Source organism: Acomys russatus, chromosome 10 (genome assembly GCF_903995435.1).
Source record: "Acomys russatus chromosome 10, mAcoRus1.1, whole genome shotgun sequence".
Lineage (NCBI taxonomy): Eukaryota > Metazoa > Chordata > Mammalia > Rodentia > Muridae > Acomys > Acomys russatus.
Window position 1 is genome coordinate 1,333,516 of NC_067146.1, and position 19,116 is coordinate 1,352,631.

Below are 19,116 nucleotides of genomic sequence, written 5' to 3' on the forward strand. Positions count from 1 at the left end.
AGTAGGCAAATATTCTGTAATATAGCTAACATGTTTTTGTTTTGTTTTCTTAAAAAAAATCTTTTTGATTATTGCGATTTTCACATTACACACTCTAGTCTCATTTATATCTCCATCCATTTATATCTGCTATCAGCCTTGAAATATCCCCAAATAGTACACAAACAAAATAAACAAAAAAGCCTAGAAAAAATCTCATTGTGGAACCTGTAGCGTGGCCCAAACTATACCCTTCTGTCAAAACATCGTCATTTGGGAAAGTTGAATGTAATGTGTTATTGGTCTGGATTGAGGCTCTGAATTCTATGACGTCAATGTTTGCTCTTCACTTGGACTTCTCCTGGTAAACATGGAGGTATCCTTTTCATGGTGATATCACAGGTTTGGATCAGCAAAAGTAGTTCCTTCAGAGGCTCTAATGGTTCGTAGATGATGTAGATTGGGTGTGGGCCAACTCAAAGCCCTGGATTTGGGCTTTGGTGGTAGTTTTGCTGGTCATGCTACCTGTTATCTTCTACTTGCACCATCAGGATGACCTCTGTAGTGCTGTGATCTCCAGATAAGGGTCAACTCTCCCACTCTCATGGTCTCAGGGCTGGCCTCCAGAGCCAACTCCATTGCACAGCCAGGTGGGTGTGGGTCCCATTCTCCCACCAGTGAGGGTCAGGGACAATTTTCCTGTTCTCTTGCTCTTGGAGCCAGCTCTCCAGACTACCACATATGTCAAGGGGAGAGTGGGGAATGCATTACTACTTGACACACTCCACATTATGTCAGATTCTAGACTAGTGTCCAGGCCCACTCTCCAGTCCTCATATCCCACCAAGGATGCTCACCTTGAGCCCTCTCCTACAGGGCCAGTTCTACTGTGCTGCCCAGGAAAGGTGTCATTCAGATCTCATGAGTTCTGTAGCTGGCAAGGGGAAAGGCCATTATCCCTCCTCAAGACCCTGGTACCTATTCTCCTGACTGCTGCAGGTGACAAGAGTCCAGGGAGGGACAGTGTCATCACTCTGGCCAAGCTACCTCAAAGCAGAAGGGTAATGAGAGAAGCTCTAGCTTTCACACCCTCAAGGTAAGATCACTCACATTCCTGAGCTACCCACCACTAGGGCTGGTACTACTGTGATGCTCAAGCAAGGTGACAGCATGGCCTGCTCTCCAGACTGCTGAAGCCAGTGGAACTTTAGCATGCCTGCTCTTAGGACCCTGTGACCAGATCTTCTAACTGCTGCAGATGGCAAGAAGCTGGGGATGGAGAGGCATGATCTCCACACAAGCTCCACCTTAAGCAGGGGTGTGGCAGGGCCAGCACTCCAATGTTTTTGCCCTTTAGGCTAGCTCACCCAAGCTGGTGCTGCCAGGACCAGCTCCACTGGGATAGCAAGGCTAGGTACAGGGACCGCTCTACAGAGGTGGGTTCAGCTCTCCAGAGTTCACCAGCCAGGAAGAGACTGGACCAGGTCTGCAAAGACCCTGGACATTCACCTATTCCCACATGACTGCCTAAGACCTTTATAAGTTCAAGGAAGAAAAGGTCCAGTGTTGACAAAGGGAAGTCTACACAGGGTCTCCACTCCTATGCAAGAAGTTATGTGCAATTGATATGTTAGAAAGGGAAAATCAGTTTTCACCAATAGAGTATCACTGAATATACCAAGCAAGCATTAGAGAAGGGGACATATGTACATAAGTTGATTAACAGAAAATGGTCTTCATGGTTGTAAATGTACTTTTTGTATGTTTTTTCTTTGTCTTATTAGTTTTTTTCTTTTTTATTATGCTTGTTGAATTTTTTCTTTTATAATTTTGAGTGAGTGAGAAAGAATATAGTGTTGGTTATGTAGAGAAGTGATGATAATATATAATGATTAATATGATAAGTACATATGTTATGAACATTTACATAATATATTAATCATCACAGGAGGATCAAACTAAAACATTGAATGAATTAATTGCAACTCTACGTAACCAATATTTTCAGCCATGAATTAGGCAAGAGATCATCCTAGTAGTACAAATGTGAGTAAATAAAACAAAATACAATGAGAAGCATTACCAATAGAGTAGACAAGCCAAAGGAAAGAATACCAGATGTGTGAGAAAATGTCGAGAAATTGTTAACGTGACGAGTAATAGAAAAAATAGTTCATGACTCTAACACCCAGGACATCTTGTGGGAGGGCAAACAGATAAGTCCACAACATTCTATACCATGTTTCATTTGAGAGGTTAGCTACTTTGCTGCTACATGGTTTTAGCCCAGAAAAACACCCATGAAACTTCATTACTTCTACTTTAATGTTTAGCACCTTACCAAGCTTCTCTTACTTTTTCCTCATAAAACTTTACAACTAGTGGATCATATTGTAGGATTTCAATGATATTTTCAAGCATGTGCATTACTGTCCATTTGTCATAATTGTTCTCCCTATTATAGTTTTCCACCTTCTCACTATTGCTCCTGACACCTTCTTCCTCCCAGTTCTCTCCATTCTACTTTCATGTAAATGTTCATCTTATGAGTGAACAATGCAATATTTGCTTCGGAGACTTCTGCTTCACAAGAAAATCTCAAGTCTCATTCCAATTTTTCTTGCAAATAGCATTATTACCTATTATTGAATTAAACTCCTTCGTTGCTTATTTTTCTGATTTTTCACATGTTTGTTCTTTTCTCTTTTATATACAAGTTTTAGTAGTTTTCTTATTTCACATGTGTCCCAGTTCTGGAGTGTCTAAAAGGCCTTGGTTCTTTGGTGTCTTCCATCTCCATTGGATCTTACAATTTTTCTTTGTCCTCTTATGCTAAGTTCTCTGAACTATGAGGGTGAGGACTTGATGGAGAAATCACACTTAGTGTTGACTGCTAGAAGTTCTCTTACTCTCTGTACATTGCCCAGTTGTGGTTCTTTATACTTATTTTTAACTACTGTAGGAGGGAGGTTCTCTGATGATGCCCAAGGAAAACATTGATCTATGACTATAGCAGAATACTATTATGGGCCATTCTTTTGCTGTTTTCTTTTAGCAGAATAGTAGTGTTTGATTTTCATCTAGGTCCATGGCCTATCCAGTCACATGTTCTTGGCTACACTAATAGTATCAGGTATGGGTTCTATCTCCTTAAGTGGGTCTTAAGTGCAACTGGATAATGGACCAATACTCCTACCCATTTTTTACCAGTTTTATACCAGTATATGATGCAGGAAATCAACATTGTAGATTGAATTTTTTGTAGATGTGTTGGTAATTTATAGTTTTTTGAGGAGACACCAACTTTCACACATAAAAATACCTAATTAGGGTGGCTTTCAGTTCCAAGATCAGTGAATTGTCATCAGTGGGGAGAATCATTCAGTACACAGGAAGGCATGGTGCTGCTATAGAAGAAGCCAGGAGTTCTGCATACCTATCTGGAGGCAGGAGGTAAAGGAATAAGTAATTGGGCCTACATGGAGAATCTGATACCTCAAATCCCATCCCCAGTGAAACAGTTTCTTCAAGACCATAAGAACATACCAAGAGCAATATGGACTTCATGATCAGGATAAGGAAATCCCTTCTTTCCATGTGTGGCTCCCTATACCCAGTGAAGCAAGAAATAGTGCAATATTAATGAAACTGAAAATTATATATTCATATTCTTCTAGAAAGATGAATGCCAGAACTAAAATGACTGTGTAGTTTTTTTCCTATTGGGAGGTTTTATTTGATCTTCAGCAGAGCATGTAGCTGCCACCTGCACCCAGTCTCACATGCTCCAATAATTTCCACATCTTTCCATGGCCTTGAGGCAGCCTGCCAATTTTAGGTTATTTTTCTAAATCAATCCATTCTGAATGTCTCATACTAACATGATTATGAAAAAACTGAAAGATTGTGGATAATCTGAAAACCTGACAGACAGGGCAATATGACATATCATCCACTCAAAAATTAGACCAGGCTCAAACAGTTGAGAAATAGCCTGCAGATATGAGAATAGATGACAAGCCATTAAGACTGAAACAAAATAAAGCAATAATAAAACTAACAGACATCATTGGTCAAGTGGACCTCATATATCTACAGAACACTTCACCCAAACACTAAAGAATAGTTTTTTTTCAGGACCTCATTGGGACCTCTACAAAGTTGATCATAATCTCAGCCTCATAGGAGGCCTCAACTGATGCCAATTAAATTGAAATATCCCATTGTATATGTTCATATCACCATGGATTATAGCTAGACTTGAACAACAACAAAACAACAGAAAGCTTACAAATTCATGGAAAATGAACAACTCTTTATTCAGTAACCATTGTATAAAAGATCAAAGAAAGAAATAAAAAAATTTGAAGAATCCAATGACAATGAAGCCAAAACACACCCAAATTATGGGACACAATGAGAGTACTGTTACAAGGAGTCTTCATAACACTAAGTGTCACATTGTGTGGAGAAAGGGAGTCTTGTGAAAGATGTAGGGTGGGAGGAAGAACCAAAAGCCTCAAAGAAGACAGGACCATCAGGAGACCAACAGATCCAACTAACCAGGGCCTATGAGGCCTGTGGAGAGTGACGCTCTAACCAAGAACCATACATAGGACTGGACCTAGGCCCCATACACAGATATGACTGATGGGCAGCTCCATCCCTCATACTAGTTTCTCCTAACGGGAATGGGGGATAACTCTGATATTGTCTCTGTTGCTTGCTTTTCAATCACTTTTCCCTGGTGAGCTACCTTGCTAGACCACAGGGGAAAAGGATATGTTCATTCTTGAAGCAACTTGATATGCTGGGGTGGATGGGAGAGTGGGTGGATGTGACTTCCCTTTCTGAGCAGTAGGAGGGGGATAGGGGAACAGAAAGGGAGGGTGGGACCAGGAGCAGAGGAGGGAGGGGACTATGACAGGGATGTAAAGTGAATAATTAATAATAATAAATAAAAATAGAGAGATCTCATACTAGCAACTTAACAGCACATCTGAAAGCTATAGAAAAAAAAAGAATGAACCACTCCCAAGAGGAGTAGTTGGCAGGAAATATTCAAACATGGCTGAAATTAATAAATTCCAAATAAAGAGAAACTACAGAGAATCAATGAATCTCAGAGTTGGTTCTTTGAGAAATTCAACAATTAAAAGCAAATTAACTAAAAGGCAAAGAGACAATATCTGAATTACAAAATCAGGAGTGAAAGGGGGAACATAAGAACAGACACCAAGGAAATCCAAGGAATCATTAGCTCTTACTTCAGAACATGTACAACACAGAATTGGAAATTCTAAACAAAATGGACCATTTTCTTTTCTTTTCTCTCTTTTTTATTTTGTTTTAAATATATTTTAAATTATTTTATTTATGTTGTAAAAGCATATACTTCCTCAGAAGCATTATACAGTCCTAAGATTATAAGTATATGAATGTGCAAGTGATACATGGAACAATTAAGGCTGGATTTCTGCTCTTTGTATGAGCAGGAAAAGAAGACATCTGTAAATCTTCATTCACGCCATTTGAAGGATGGCACCTAATAGTAATTCATAGGGGTTCCTTACTCACCAAGAATCGTTGTCTATGCCTAGACAGTCATGTTTCAGCCAGTCTCAGAGTTAGTCCCACAAGGTGGGATTAGGAAATAGGGAATAACTCTACCTTAAGACCCAGCCATACCACTCTTGGGAATATACCCAAATGATGTTCCACCATACAACAAAGACATTTGCTCAACAATGTTCATAGAAACTTTATTTGTAATAGCCAGAACCTGGAAACAATGTAGATGTCCCTCAAACAAAGAATGGATAAAGAAACCATGGCACATCTACACAATGGAATACTATTCAGATAGTGACTGCACCACGACCAAAGGACCAAGTTGTCAGCTCTAAAACACCACTGCCAGTGTTTCCCACGTGAGAGGGGAACACATGGTGTGGAACACAGATGAGTATAGGCTCAGGTCACCTGTCTAATCCACAGAAGTGTCTGGTCCCTGCCAGCTTGCATGAGGTTTCCAGTGTCTAGCCATATATGCTCAGTGTCTCAGATTCAACTGTGTGCCACAAAACACCAGTGTTTGAGTCTCCCAGCCCAGTGGAGACCCACAGGTATGAGACACAAGTGGATCTGACCTCAGATCATGCATATAATCCACTGAAAATTTTCCAAGTCCCACAGGACCTGGGTCCCAGCCTATAGCCACTTACCTGCCAGTTGACTATAATGGCCAGTGAAGGGCCCCATGTGCTACCACCAAATGCCAAGGATATCTAGATGGCTATGCACCAGAAGAAAAACAAACAATAAAAGTCAAACAAAATGGAATATGGAGAACCCAGTATTCCAAAGCAATAGGCTCAGGACACTGTAACACAATTGAAACACATGAAAAGGACTTCAAATCTGTGCTCATGAAGATGATAATGGAGGAAATGATAATAAAACTTGTAAAGAAATACAAGAACATACAGTGAAACAGACAGAAGCCCTTAGAGATGCCATGAGAGAGAACTATAGAAAGGAAATGAATAAGTCACTGGAAGAAAACCAGGAAAATGCAAACAATCAGGTGAAGAAAATCAATCAAATGGTTCAAGATCTGAAAAGGAAAATGGAAACAACAACAACAACAACAACAACAAAACACAAAATGAAGAAATTCTGTTAAGAGAGAACTTAGAGAAGAAAACAGAAACAACAGAAGTAAGCATCTCCAAAAGAATATAAGACATGGAGGAAAGACTCTCAGGTGTAGAAGATATACTGGGAGAATTTGACACAACAATGAAAGAAAATGTTAAATCTAAAAAATTGCTGACACACAACATCCAAGAAATCAAGGACACTATGAAAAGACAGAACCAAAGAATAACAGGAATTGAGGAAAGAGAAGATTCCCTGCTCCAAGGCCCACAAAATATTTTCAGCAAAGCCATAGAAGAAAATGTCCCCAATTTAAAGAAAGAGATGCCTATAAACATACAAAAGGGCTATAGAACATGAAATGAAGTAGCCCAAAGAGGAAATTCCCTCCATGACATAATACTCTAAACTCTAAATTTAAAGAACAAAGAAAAAATATGAAAAGTGGCAAAGAAAAAATGCAAGTAAAATAAAATGGCTAAATTATAAGAATCACACCCGACTTTTCTCCAGAGATGATCAAAGCCAGAAGACCCTTGCCAGATGTCTTACAAAACTTAAGAAACCAAGGCTTCCAGTCCAAACTACTATACCCAGCAAAACTTACAATAAACATAGATCAGGAAAACAAATTATTCCACAACAAAAAGAAATTTCAATATTTCCTATCCACAAACTCAGCCCTACAGAAGATAGTAGAAGAAAACTCCAATCCACAGAGGGTGACTACACCCTGGAAAATAGAGGAAGTAGATAACTTCACTAGGACAAACAAGAAATTAAGCAAGCACACAAAGAAACTACCAGAACAAACATCAAAATAAAAGGATCCAACAGTCATTAGTCATTAATCTCTCTCAACACTAATGGATTCACCCCTCCAATAAAAAGACAAATATGAACAGAATGAATGGGTAAATAGGAACCAGCATTCTGCTGGATACATGAAACACACCTCAGCCACAAAGATAAACATTATCTGAGAGTGAAGGGCTAGAAGAATGTCTTCCAAACAAATAGACACAAAAAGCAATCTGGAGTAGCCATTCTAATATCTAATAAAATAGACTTTCACTCTAAGTTAATCAAAAGAGATGAAGAAGGTGAAACTTTATACCCATCAAAGTATAATTCAGTCAAGATGACATCATATTTCTGAACATCTATGCCCAAACTCAAGGCCAGCCACATTCATAAAAGAAATATTATTAAAGCTTGAACCATACATGGATACCCACACATTAGTAGTGGGAGACAGCAACACCCCATTTTCACCAAAGGATAGGTCAACAATACAGAAACTAGCCTGAAGAATTATAACACTAACAGATGTCATGGACCAAATGGACCCAAAAAATATATAGAGGACTTTTCACCTGAACACGAAAGTTTTTACCTTCCTCTCACCACCTTATGGAACCTTCTTCAAAACTGAGTATCTAGTATGTAAAAAGGCAAGCATCCACAGACAGAAGAAGATTGAAATAACACCATGTATCCTATCAGACCACCATGGAATAGAGTTGGACCTGAACAACAACAGAAATAACAAAATCCTAAACATACATGGAAACTGAAGAATTGCTCTTGCTTTTTGCTTCCCACATTGAATTCAACTCCAATATGAAATTTTCTTAAGGGATGCTACTTAAATTTCTACTTATTATTCAGGTACCATTTATCCTAGAGAGTTTGAATATGAGTGGCTAGCAGCTACAGTGTCCTGATTATTAAAGATTGACTGTATATATTAATTGTCTTCCAAATAGATGCCAACAGTTGATGAATTCATATTTTAGGTTAACATACAAGGTGAAGAATTGCAAGTGGGATACAAAGAGAAGTTCTTCTCAAATTGCCTGATTACCTAGGGACTTTGTCTCTAAAATCATTTTTCTGTGAGGGAGACAGAAAGGATTTCTTCAATACAGAGGAAGGAATATTGAATGCCATTATCAGAAAGCATATTTTACTGGAAAACATAAAGTTGTGGTATAAAAAAAATAATAAGTAGAATCTAAGTAATGAGAGAGAAGAGTTGATTGAGGTTAAAGGGAAAATACATCCTAGAATTACCATGTGGGAGTGTAGAGTGGTAAAAGAAGAGAAAGGAATGGATGAAAGGAGTTGTTTTGAGAAAATTGCAGAGTACTTTAAATATGAAATCAGCAAATATGGTTGTTGTTTTAATGTTAAAGTACTTAAACAACCCCTTCAACCCTTTTAGCCATTATGGAAAGAAATAGTGCAATATCAGGGAAAATTAAAATTCTGTGTTGATGTTTTTACAGAAAGATACTTTCCAGAAGGAAAATGTGTGTGTACTTTGTCCTGAGGGTACTTCTGGTTTGATTCTCAGCAGAGCACTTAACTGCCACCTGCACTCAGTCTCATATGCTCCAATAATTTCCATATCTTCCTATGGCCTTGGCACAGCATTTCAGTTTTGTAAAATTTTATTTTATTAATTTACTCATATTACATCTCAATGGTTATCCACTCCCTTGTTTCCTCCCATTCCTCCATCCCTCCCATTTTCCCCTTACTCCCCTCCCCTATGATTGTGACTAAGGGGGTCTTCCTCCCCCTGTAATGCTTATAGGGTATCAAATCTTTTCTTGGTAGCCTGCTATCCTTCCTCCGAGTGCCACCAGGCCTCCCCATTCATAGGACTCGGTCAAATATGAGGCACCAGAGTAGATGTGAAAGTCTGACCCCACTCTCCACTCAACTGTGGAGAATATCCTGTCCATTGGCTAGATCTGGGTAAGGGTTTGAAGTTTATGGCCTGTGTTGTCCTTGGCTGTTGCCATAGTTTGAGTGGGACCCCTGGGCCCAAACCTGACTATCATAATGTTCTACTTGTAGGTTTCTAGGACCCTCTGGATCCTTCTACACTGCCATTCTCCCATGCTTCTATCATCCAGAGTCCCAATAAGATGTCCTCTCCTCTGTTCCAGTTTTCTGCTTAGTGAAGACTTTCATGGGACATGGCCCTTGGGTTAGTATGCAGATATAAGTGAGTATATACCATTTGACTCTTTCTGCTTCTGAGTTAATTCACTCATTATGATTATTTCTAGTTCAATCAATTTATCCACAAATTTCGGGAATTCCTTGTTTTAATAGCTGAGTAGTATTCCATAGTGTAAATGTACCACAGTTTCTTTATCCATTCTTCTACTGAAGGACACTTAGGCTGTTTCCATGCTCTGGCTATTATGAATAAGGCTGCCATGAACATGGTTGAGCAAATTTTCTTGTTGTGTGCTGGAGCATCTTCTGGGTATATTCCAAGGAGTGGGATAGCTGGGTCTTGAGGAAGCCCTATTCCCATTTTTCTGAGATAGCACCAGATAGATTTCCAAAGTGGCTGTACTAGTTTGCATTCCCACCAGCAATGAAGGAGTGTTCCTCTCTCTCCACATCCTCGCCAGCATGTGGTGTTGCTTGAGTTTTTGATCTTAGCCATTCTGATGGGTGTAAGATGAAATCTCAGAGTTGTTTTGATTTGCATTTCCCTGATGACTAAAGAGGTTGAGCATTTCTTTAAGTGTTTCTCAGCCATTTGATATTCCTCTGTCGAGAATTCTCTGTTTAGTTCCAAGCCCCATTTCTCAATTGGGTTATTTGGTTTGGTGGTGTTTAATTTCTCGAGTTCTTTATTTATTTTGGATATTAGACCTTTGTCAGATGTAGGGTTGGTGAAGATCTCTTCCCAGTGTGTAGGCTGTAGCTTTGTTCTCTTGACAGTGTCTCCTGCCTTACAGAAGCTTCTCAGCCTCATGAGGTACCATTTATTAATTGTTGACATTAAGGCCTGGGCTGTTGGTGTTCTGTTTAAGAAGTTGTCTCCTGTGCCAATGTGTTCCAGGCTCTTTCCCACTTTTTCTTCTATCTGACTTAGTGTGTCTGGTTTTATGTTGAGGTCTTTGATCCACTTGGATTTGAGTTTTGTGCAAGGTGACAAATATGGGTCCAGTTGCATTTTTTTACACATAGACCTCCAGTTAGACCAGCACCATTTGTTGAAGATGCTATCCTTTTTCCATTGAATAAATTTGGTTTCTTTGTTAAAAATCAAGTGACCATATGTGTGTGGATTCCTATCTGGGTCTTCAATTCGATTCCACTGATCATCCAGCCTGTTGCTGTGCCAGTACCATGCTGTTTTAATTACTGTTGCTTTATAGTACAGTTTGAGATCAGGTATGGAGTTTCTTCCGGAGCACCTTTTATTGTACAAGATTGTTTTAGCTATTCTGGGTTTTTTGTTTCTCCATATGAAGTTCAGAATTGAACTTTCAATGTCTTTAAAAAATTGTGTAGGTATTTTGATAGGGATTGCATTGAATCTGTAGATTGCTTTTGGTAAGATAGCCATTTTTACTATGTTAATTCTCCCGATCCATGAGCAAGGAAGATCATTCCATCTTCTCATGTCTTCTTTAATCTCTTTCTTCAGAGTCTCAAGTGGGAATGGACGTAATCCTCATGGCTTGGATTGATCAGGCAGAAGCCTAGCCAACCACCATAAGCCAACAGGGGTTCTCACACTCTAGAGTAGACTGAGTCTAGGCCCACAAAATCCTAATGCCCTTGGGCAGGGTTTGAAAGACCAGCCAAAGATAGGAATACTGACTTTATCTACACTAACTTGGACTGATCCTTGGGTTGCAGAGCACCAGCATTGGCCTCTGTTGACCCAACGGGGAGCCCATGGTTTGGCCCAAAGTCCCCTGCAGCTGAAACCAGGTCATCTGCCTGATCCAGAAAAGGGTTCCAGGATCCCCACAGGTGAGGGCTCTTGAGCTATAGACACCCAACAATAAATTGCTCTCAATGACCAATGAAGGAAAAAGAAAAATACCTGTCAACATTAGAGACAGCAAGATGACAAAAGAACAGCATAAAAACGTAAACAACAAAACCCAAAACTTATATGACATCTCCAGATCCCAGCTAGCCCAAAAAATTATACCCTGAGAACTGAAACACAAATGAAGCAAGAGAAAATGACCTCTAATCCTTAGTAATGAAGATGATCATGAAGGAAACAAATAAAATACAAAAACAAATTCTGGAAGATGCAGCCAAACAGATTGAAGACATTAAAAAGGCCTATAGAGAGACACTAAAAGAAATTCAGGAAAGTACAAACAATCAGATGGAGGAAATCAATAACACAGTTTCAGATCTGAAAATGAAAATGGAAACAATGATCAAAGCACAGACAGAAGAAAGTCAGGAATGAGAGATTTAGGGAAGGAAGCAGAAAATACAGAGGTAAGCTTCTGTAACACAATTCAACACATGGGAAAAAGAATCTCAGGAGTAGAAGATACAATCATACAACTTGCAGCAGCCATTAAAGAAAATGCTAAATCTGAAAAATTCTTGACACAAAACATCTAAGGAATCAAGGACACCATGCAAAGATGAAACCTGAGGATAATAGGTATTAAGGAAAGCGAAGACACCCGAATTCAAATCCCAGAAATATTTTCATCAGAATCATAGAAGAAAATTTCCCCAATTTAAAGAAGGAGATGCAAATAACCATACAAGGAGCCAGCAGAACACCAAATAGAATAGACCAGTAAATAAAATACTCCCGCCAAATAATAATCAAAACACAAAATGTACAGAACAAAGAAAAATATTAAAAGCGGCATGGGAAAAGGCTAAGTATCACATAATGGCAAACTGATCTGAATTAAACCTGACTTCTCAGCACAGACCATAAAAGCCAGAAGGGCCTAGGCAGAGGTCCTGCAAACCCTACAAGACTACATATGCTAGTTCAGACTACTATGCCCAGGCAAACTTTCAATAGCCATTAATGGACAAAACAATATATTCCATGACAAAAACAAATTCAAACAATACCTATCCACAAATCGGGCCCTACAGAAATCACTAGAAGGAAAATTCCAACCCAAAGTGACAAACTACAATCAAAATAGCAAAGGAAATAGATAACCTCACTGTTGCAAAACATAACCACACAAACACTCTACTACAACCAACATCAAAATCAAGGGACTTAATGCTCACTGGTCATTGATATCTCTCAATATCAATGGTCTCAATTCTCCAAAAAGAAGACACAGATTAAGTGAATGGATGTACAAACAAGACCCAACATTCTTCTGCATTCAGGAATCACATCTCAGTCACAAGGATAAACATTACCTCAGGGAAAAGGCTGGAAAAAGTTATTGCAAGCCAATGGACACAAGATGTAAGCTGGTGTAGCCATTTTAATGTCTAATAAAACAGGGTTTCAACCAAAATTAATCAAAAGAAATGAGGAAGGACACTTCATACTCACCAAAATTAAAGTCCACCACGACAACATCACAATTCTGAACATCTACTCCACCAATATAAGGGCACTCACATTTGTAAAAGATATTTGTAAAAGAAATATTAGCAAAGAATAAACCACACATTAATAGTGGGAGACTTCAACAACCCACTTTCACCAAAGGATAGGTTAACAAACAGAAACTAAACAGAAAATAATGACACTAACTGATATCATGAATCAAATGAATCTAACAGATACATAGAGAACTTTTCACCCAAACACAAAAGATTATACCGTCTTCTCAGCACCTCATGAAACCTTCTCCTAATTGATCATATAGTAAGTCACAAAGCAAGCCTCAAGAGATATAAGAAGACTGAAATAATACATTGTATCCTATCAGAGTACCATGGACTAAAGCTGGACTTACCAAAGTTAAATCAAGATCGGATAAACAAATTAAATAGTCATAATTCTCTAACATATATAGAAGCAGTCATTGAGTCTCTCAACAACAACAACAAAAAAAGCCCAGGGCCAGATTGTATAAGAGCAGAATTTTATAACACCTTCAATGAAGAGATAATGCCCATACTCTTCAACCTACTCCACAAAATAGAATGTATGGAACATGACCAAACTCATTCCATGAGGCCGTAGTCACCTTGATACATAAACCTCAGAAAGGTCCAACAAAGAAAGAAAATTTCAGACAAATTTCTCTTAGGAATATTGATGCAAAAACACTCAATAAAATACACACAAAATGAATCCAGGAACACATCAAAGACATCATGAACAAGTAAGCTTCATTCCAGGCATACAGGCATGGTTCAATATAAAGAAATCCATCAATGTAATCCACCATATAAAGAAACTGAAAGAAAAAACCCACATGATTATCTCCTTAGATTCCAAAAAATCATTTGACAAAATCCAACACCCATTCATGGTTAAAATTTTGGAGAGATCAGAGATACAAAGCACATATCTAAACATAATAAAGAGTATATACAGCAAGACAGTAGCCAACATCACAATAAATGGAGAGAAACTCAAGGAAATTCCTCTAAAATCAGGGACTAGACATGGCTGCCTACTTTCTCCATATCTCTTCAACATAGGTCTTGAATTTCTAGCCAGAGCAGTAAGACAACAAAAGGAGATCAAGGGTATCCAAATGGGAAAGGAGGAAGTCAAATTATCCCTATTTGCAGATGATATGATCGTGTACATATGGGACCCCATTTTTCCACCAGAGAACTCCTATAGCTGATAAATACCTTCAGCAAAGTACCTGGATACAAAATTAACTAAAAACATAGGTAGCCCTCTTGTACACAAATGACAATGATCCTGAGCAAGAAATTAGGGAAATTACACCCTTCACAAGAGCCACAAGCACTATAAATTATCTAGGAGTAACTCTAACCAAGCAAGTGAAGGACTTCTTTGAATGTAAACTTCAAATCTCTGAAGAAGTAGATTGAAGATGACAACAGAAGATAGAAATATCTCCCTTGTTTGTGGATGGGGAGAATCAAAGTAGTGAAAGTGGCTTATTTATACTTCTCAGAACGGAGGTAGACAGCGAAGAGGGGTTACCCAAGTAGGTCTGCTACTGCACTAGGGTAAGACTAGAGGGTTTAATTTATTTCTCTTGGCAATTCAGCATTTGCATTTGCAGGGAATGCCTACAAATCTTGGAGATTGTGATAATGGGATAAGTAAGGAGAAGGAAATTTGGAGGTGATGATCTTTGTGATTCAATTGGATGGTGTCATAGGGAAAATAGAGACTGCACTAGGTGTTTTACAGAGCTGGGGATGAGACTGGAGGTATTTGGACTACAAGGGGAGAAAGAGAGGTGAACCTCTACAGTCAGCCTACTTGTTGGCTTTTGCTAGAATGTCCACTTTCACTCTATAAATCCTCCAATCCATGAGCATGGAGACCTTTCCATATTCTGATATCTCTCATTTGTTTTTTCTACGTCCAAGTGTGTACCATATAAGTCTTTCACTTGCTTGGTAGAGTTATCCAAATTGAAGCAATTGTTAATGATATTCTTTCCTCAATTTCGCTCTCAGTCTGTTTGTAATTTGAATATAGAAAGACCACTAGTTTTATGTATTAATTGTATATTCTACTGCTGTACTGAAAGTGCTTATCAGCTGTAGTAGCTTCCTGGTAAAGATTTTAGGGTCTTTTATGTATGTAGTAATTTCATATGCAAGTAAATACATTTTAACATTTTTCCTTCATATTTGTTTTTGGGGGTCAAGTAACACTTCCTTCATCAAGAAAAGTAGTCCATTAAAGATTTTATGATAGAAAAGATGAACCAATAACCTCTTCATATTTCCCTTCATCCTCGTTGTAGTTATTGTTTTTAATAACTATTCATTTTACATTCTGGTTACAGCCTCCTCCTTCCTCTCACATCCTGTCTCAATCTCCTTTGCTGCATCCCCAATCCCTCCTCCCCTATTCCCTGGAGAAGAGAAACCTCCACCCACACATCAGCCCAGCCTCTCAAGTCACATCAATACTGAGGGCATCTCCTTCCCATGTGTCCCAGTAGTGCAGCCCCACCGGGGGGAAAATAGGGCAGCTGAATCCATGCCAAAGGCAGGCCTCTCTTCCTTCACTAGGGTATCCACATGATGACCAAGATGCCCAGCTACATTAGTGCAGGGTCCCAGGGCTTGTCCATGCAGTGTACTTAGCTGGAGCCCCTGTCTTTTCAGGCCCTCCTGTGCCATGTTAAGTTGGCAATGGAGGTCTTCCTTTGGAATGCTTGCCCCTCTGTGTCAAGCATCCTCCCCACCTCTCAGAGATTGCCCTGCCCATGCGCTTTTCTCTCTGTACACACCCTGTTCTCCTGCTCCCACTCTCACAACATCTGATCCCAGTGTTCATTGTCCTGTGCACTCCCTCTCCTTTTCTGTTCCCTCTCTTCAAGCACTTCCTCTGTCTATTCTATTTTCCCTTCTCAGTGAGATTCAAGTATCCTTGCTTGGGCCTTCCTTGTTACTTAGCTTCTTCGGGTGTGTTAAGTGTCCTATGGTTGTCCTCTACTGTATGGCTAACATCTGCTTACAAATGAGTACACACCACATGTGTATTTCTGGGACTGGGTTTCTTCATTAAGGATGATCTTTTCTAGTTCCATCAGTTTGCCTTAAATTTCATGGTTTCCTTGCTTTTAATAGCTGAGAAGTTTTCTGTTGGCAATTTCCCTTTCTATTCTTTGATCGAGGGACATCTTGGTTGTTTCCAGTTTCTGACTACTAGGAATAAAGCTTCTATAGCCATAGTTGTGTAAATGTCCCTGTGGTGTGGAGAGCACCCTTTGGGTTCATTCCAGGAGTGGTACATCTGGGTGTTGAGGTAAAGTTATTCCCAATGTTCTGCGAAAGTACCAGATTGATTTCCATAGTGGTTATACACGTTTGCACTCCCACCAGCAATGAAGGCGTGTTCCTCTTTCTTCACATTCTCTCCAGCATATGCTTTCACTTGAGTTTTTTATTTTAGCCATTATGATGGTGTAAAATGGAATCTCAAAGTTGTTTTGATTTGCATTTTCTTGATGGCAAAGGACACTGAGCATTCTTTAAGTGTTTCTTGGCCATTCAAAATTCCTTTGTGGAGAATTCCCTGTTTAGTTCTGTAACCCATTTTTAACTGGATTATTTTGTTTGTTGGTGTTTAATGTTTTGAATTCTTTATAGATTTTCCATATTAGCCCTTTGTCAAATATAGAGCTGGTGAAGAACTTTTCCCAATCTGTAGGCTGACAATGTATTCTGTTGACAGTGTCCTTTTCCTTACAGAAGAACTTCAGGTTCATGAAGTTCCATTAAATAATTGTTGATCTTAGGGCCTAAGCTGTTGCTGTTCTGTTCAGGAAGTTGTCTCCTGTGCCAATAAGTTCCAAGGCTTATTCTAACTTTCTTTTCTAATGGATTTAGTGTTTCTGCTTTTATGTTGAGGACATTGATCCAGTTGGACTTAAGTTGTTTTTCAGGGTGATAAATATGGATCTATTTGTATTTTTCTACATGTAGATGTACATTTATATGAGGACCATTTGTTGAAGATGCTTTCTTTTTTCCATTATATGGTTTTGGCTTCTTTGTCAAAAACCAACTGTCTGGAGTTGTGTGCATTTATTTGTGGGCTTTCTATTCATTTTAATTGATCAACAAGTTTGTTTCTATCTCACCACAATGCAGTTTTTACTACTATTGCTTTGTACTACAGCTTGAAATCAGGGATGGAGATACCTCAAAATATTCTTTTCTTGTATAGGATTGGTTTAGATATTCTGGCTTTTTTGTTTTGTTTTGTTTTTCCATATGATGTAGAGAATTGTTCTTTCAAAGCCTGTAAATAATTGTGTTGATATTTTGGTGGGAGTTACATTGTATCTACAGAATGCCTTTTAGTATGATTGCTCTTTAGCTAAGACATCATGTAGTGTACTGAATAGGCATATATAGGGATAAAGCATATAATCATGTCTAGTTTCTGTATTTCTTAGTACTATTGGGATTTCTCTCCATTTAGGCTGACATGGGCTGTGGGTTCATTGTTTAAATCACCTGCAGCATTTTTAGAGATGTCTCTTATATCTCTAGTCTTTTAAGGGCTCTTATCATGATTTTGTTAAAGGCATTTTCTTCATCTGATGATATGACCAAGTGAATTTTGTTCTTCAGTCTCTATATATAGTGGATTATATGACTTTCATATGTTTAAACCATCCTTGCATCTCTGGGTTGAAGCATACTTAATCATGGTGGATCATATAAATGTTTTTGTTGTTGTTGTCACAGTTTGAAAATTGTTTATTGTGAACTTTTGCAACTATGTTGGTTAGAGAAATTGGTCTGTTATTCTATTTCTTTGTTGCATCTTCATATGGTTTGGGTGTGAGTGTAACAATGTCCTTATAAATGAATTGGATAATGTTCCTTCTGTTTCTAGTATGAAGAATAATTAGAGGAATACTGGCATTAACTCTTCTTTGAAAGTCTCCCTTTTCCATGATGTTCTTTCTCCTGTTCAGGAGTTTTTCTAGAGATGCTTTGCACTGCAATTTCTATTTCATTTTGTGGTGTTTTCAGTGATAACATTTATGTTTAGTATTTTTTCTTTGTTTTAAATGTCCATAGCATTGTTAAATTTCCCATTCATCTTACTCAATTTCTCACTCAGGCCCTTAGTTGATTTTCAAACATTATTCATGTACTTATTTCTTTACTTTTAAAGTCATTAATCATTTTTACAAGTAAATTTTCAATTTTTTGATATTTTAACTAGTTTAGTGCCTTGAAGTGAGTATTTGTGGAGCTATTATTTTTCAAGGTGATGTGATATTGTATGTGTGTGCATATTTGTTTTTGCGTGTGTGTGTCACAATTTCTACATTGATAGGAATAGTTGTTTCAATGTTCCTAAGGAACATCCTCTTAAGGGGTAGCCTTCTTTTAAAGTACAAGTGCCTATTACCTTCCTGACTGAGCACACACATTCACACCAATACAAAACAAAAACAAACAAACACAAACAAAAAACACAATATGAGAAAAATCTGTCCCAGAAACCACACTTTGTTAGTTGCTCCTTTTATTGCTTTAATTAAAATACCTGAAAAGGCATTTAAGAGTGAAAAGAATTTTTCTTTATTTAGTTTAGGACAACCCATCATGGCATGATAGGTGCAGCAATAGGAATTTTGGGTGACTTGTTATAATATGTGCACAGTAAGGTGGTAGATACAATGAATGTTTGAAGTTATTTTCCTTTTAACTCAGTCTGTACCACAGCACACTGAATGATACTACTCAACTTCAAGGTGATTATTTCCACACCAATTAACATTCAAAACCAGTCCATCACAATAGCTTCAATGGGTATAATATATGTAATGTCTCATAAGGATACGGAAGAGCTTGTCACCAATGTGCTTCTGGAATGTACGTAATTGGCTATAAATATTAAAGCGCACATCTACCAAACAGCAGAGGATATAGAAATACTTAAATTTCTTAAAATTATATACTGTATTACATAAAATGATCAAAAATATAGACTAAGTTTTGAAGTCAATACTCTTAGAGTATCATAAAAATTGTAAATAAACACCAAATACA

At 38.2% G+C, this 19,116-nt stretch overlaps 2 protein-coding genes and 1 gene segment (V, D, J or C); all 3 read right to left on the minus strand.

The window, feature by feature from the left end:
* Positions 1 to 19,116, minus strand: part of LOC127194822 (T-cell receptor beta-1 chain C region-like) — a 231,238-nt gene that overhangs the window by 114,350 nt on the left and 97,772 nt on the right.
* The window catches only part of LOC127194343 (anionic trypsin-2), a 135,672-nt gene that overhangs the window by 75,186 nt on the left and 41,370 nt on the right, over positions 1 to 19,116 (minus strand). The gene's annotated exons all lie outside the window — the stretch shown is intronic.
* The window catches only part of LOC127194339 (anionic trypsin-2-like), a 31,205-nt gene that overhangs the window by 6,276 nt on the left and 5,813 nt on the right, over positions 1 to 19,116 (minus strand). The window lies entirely within an intron of this gene.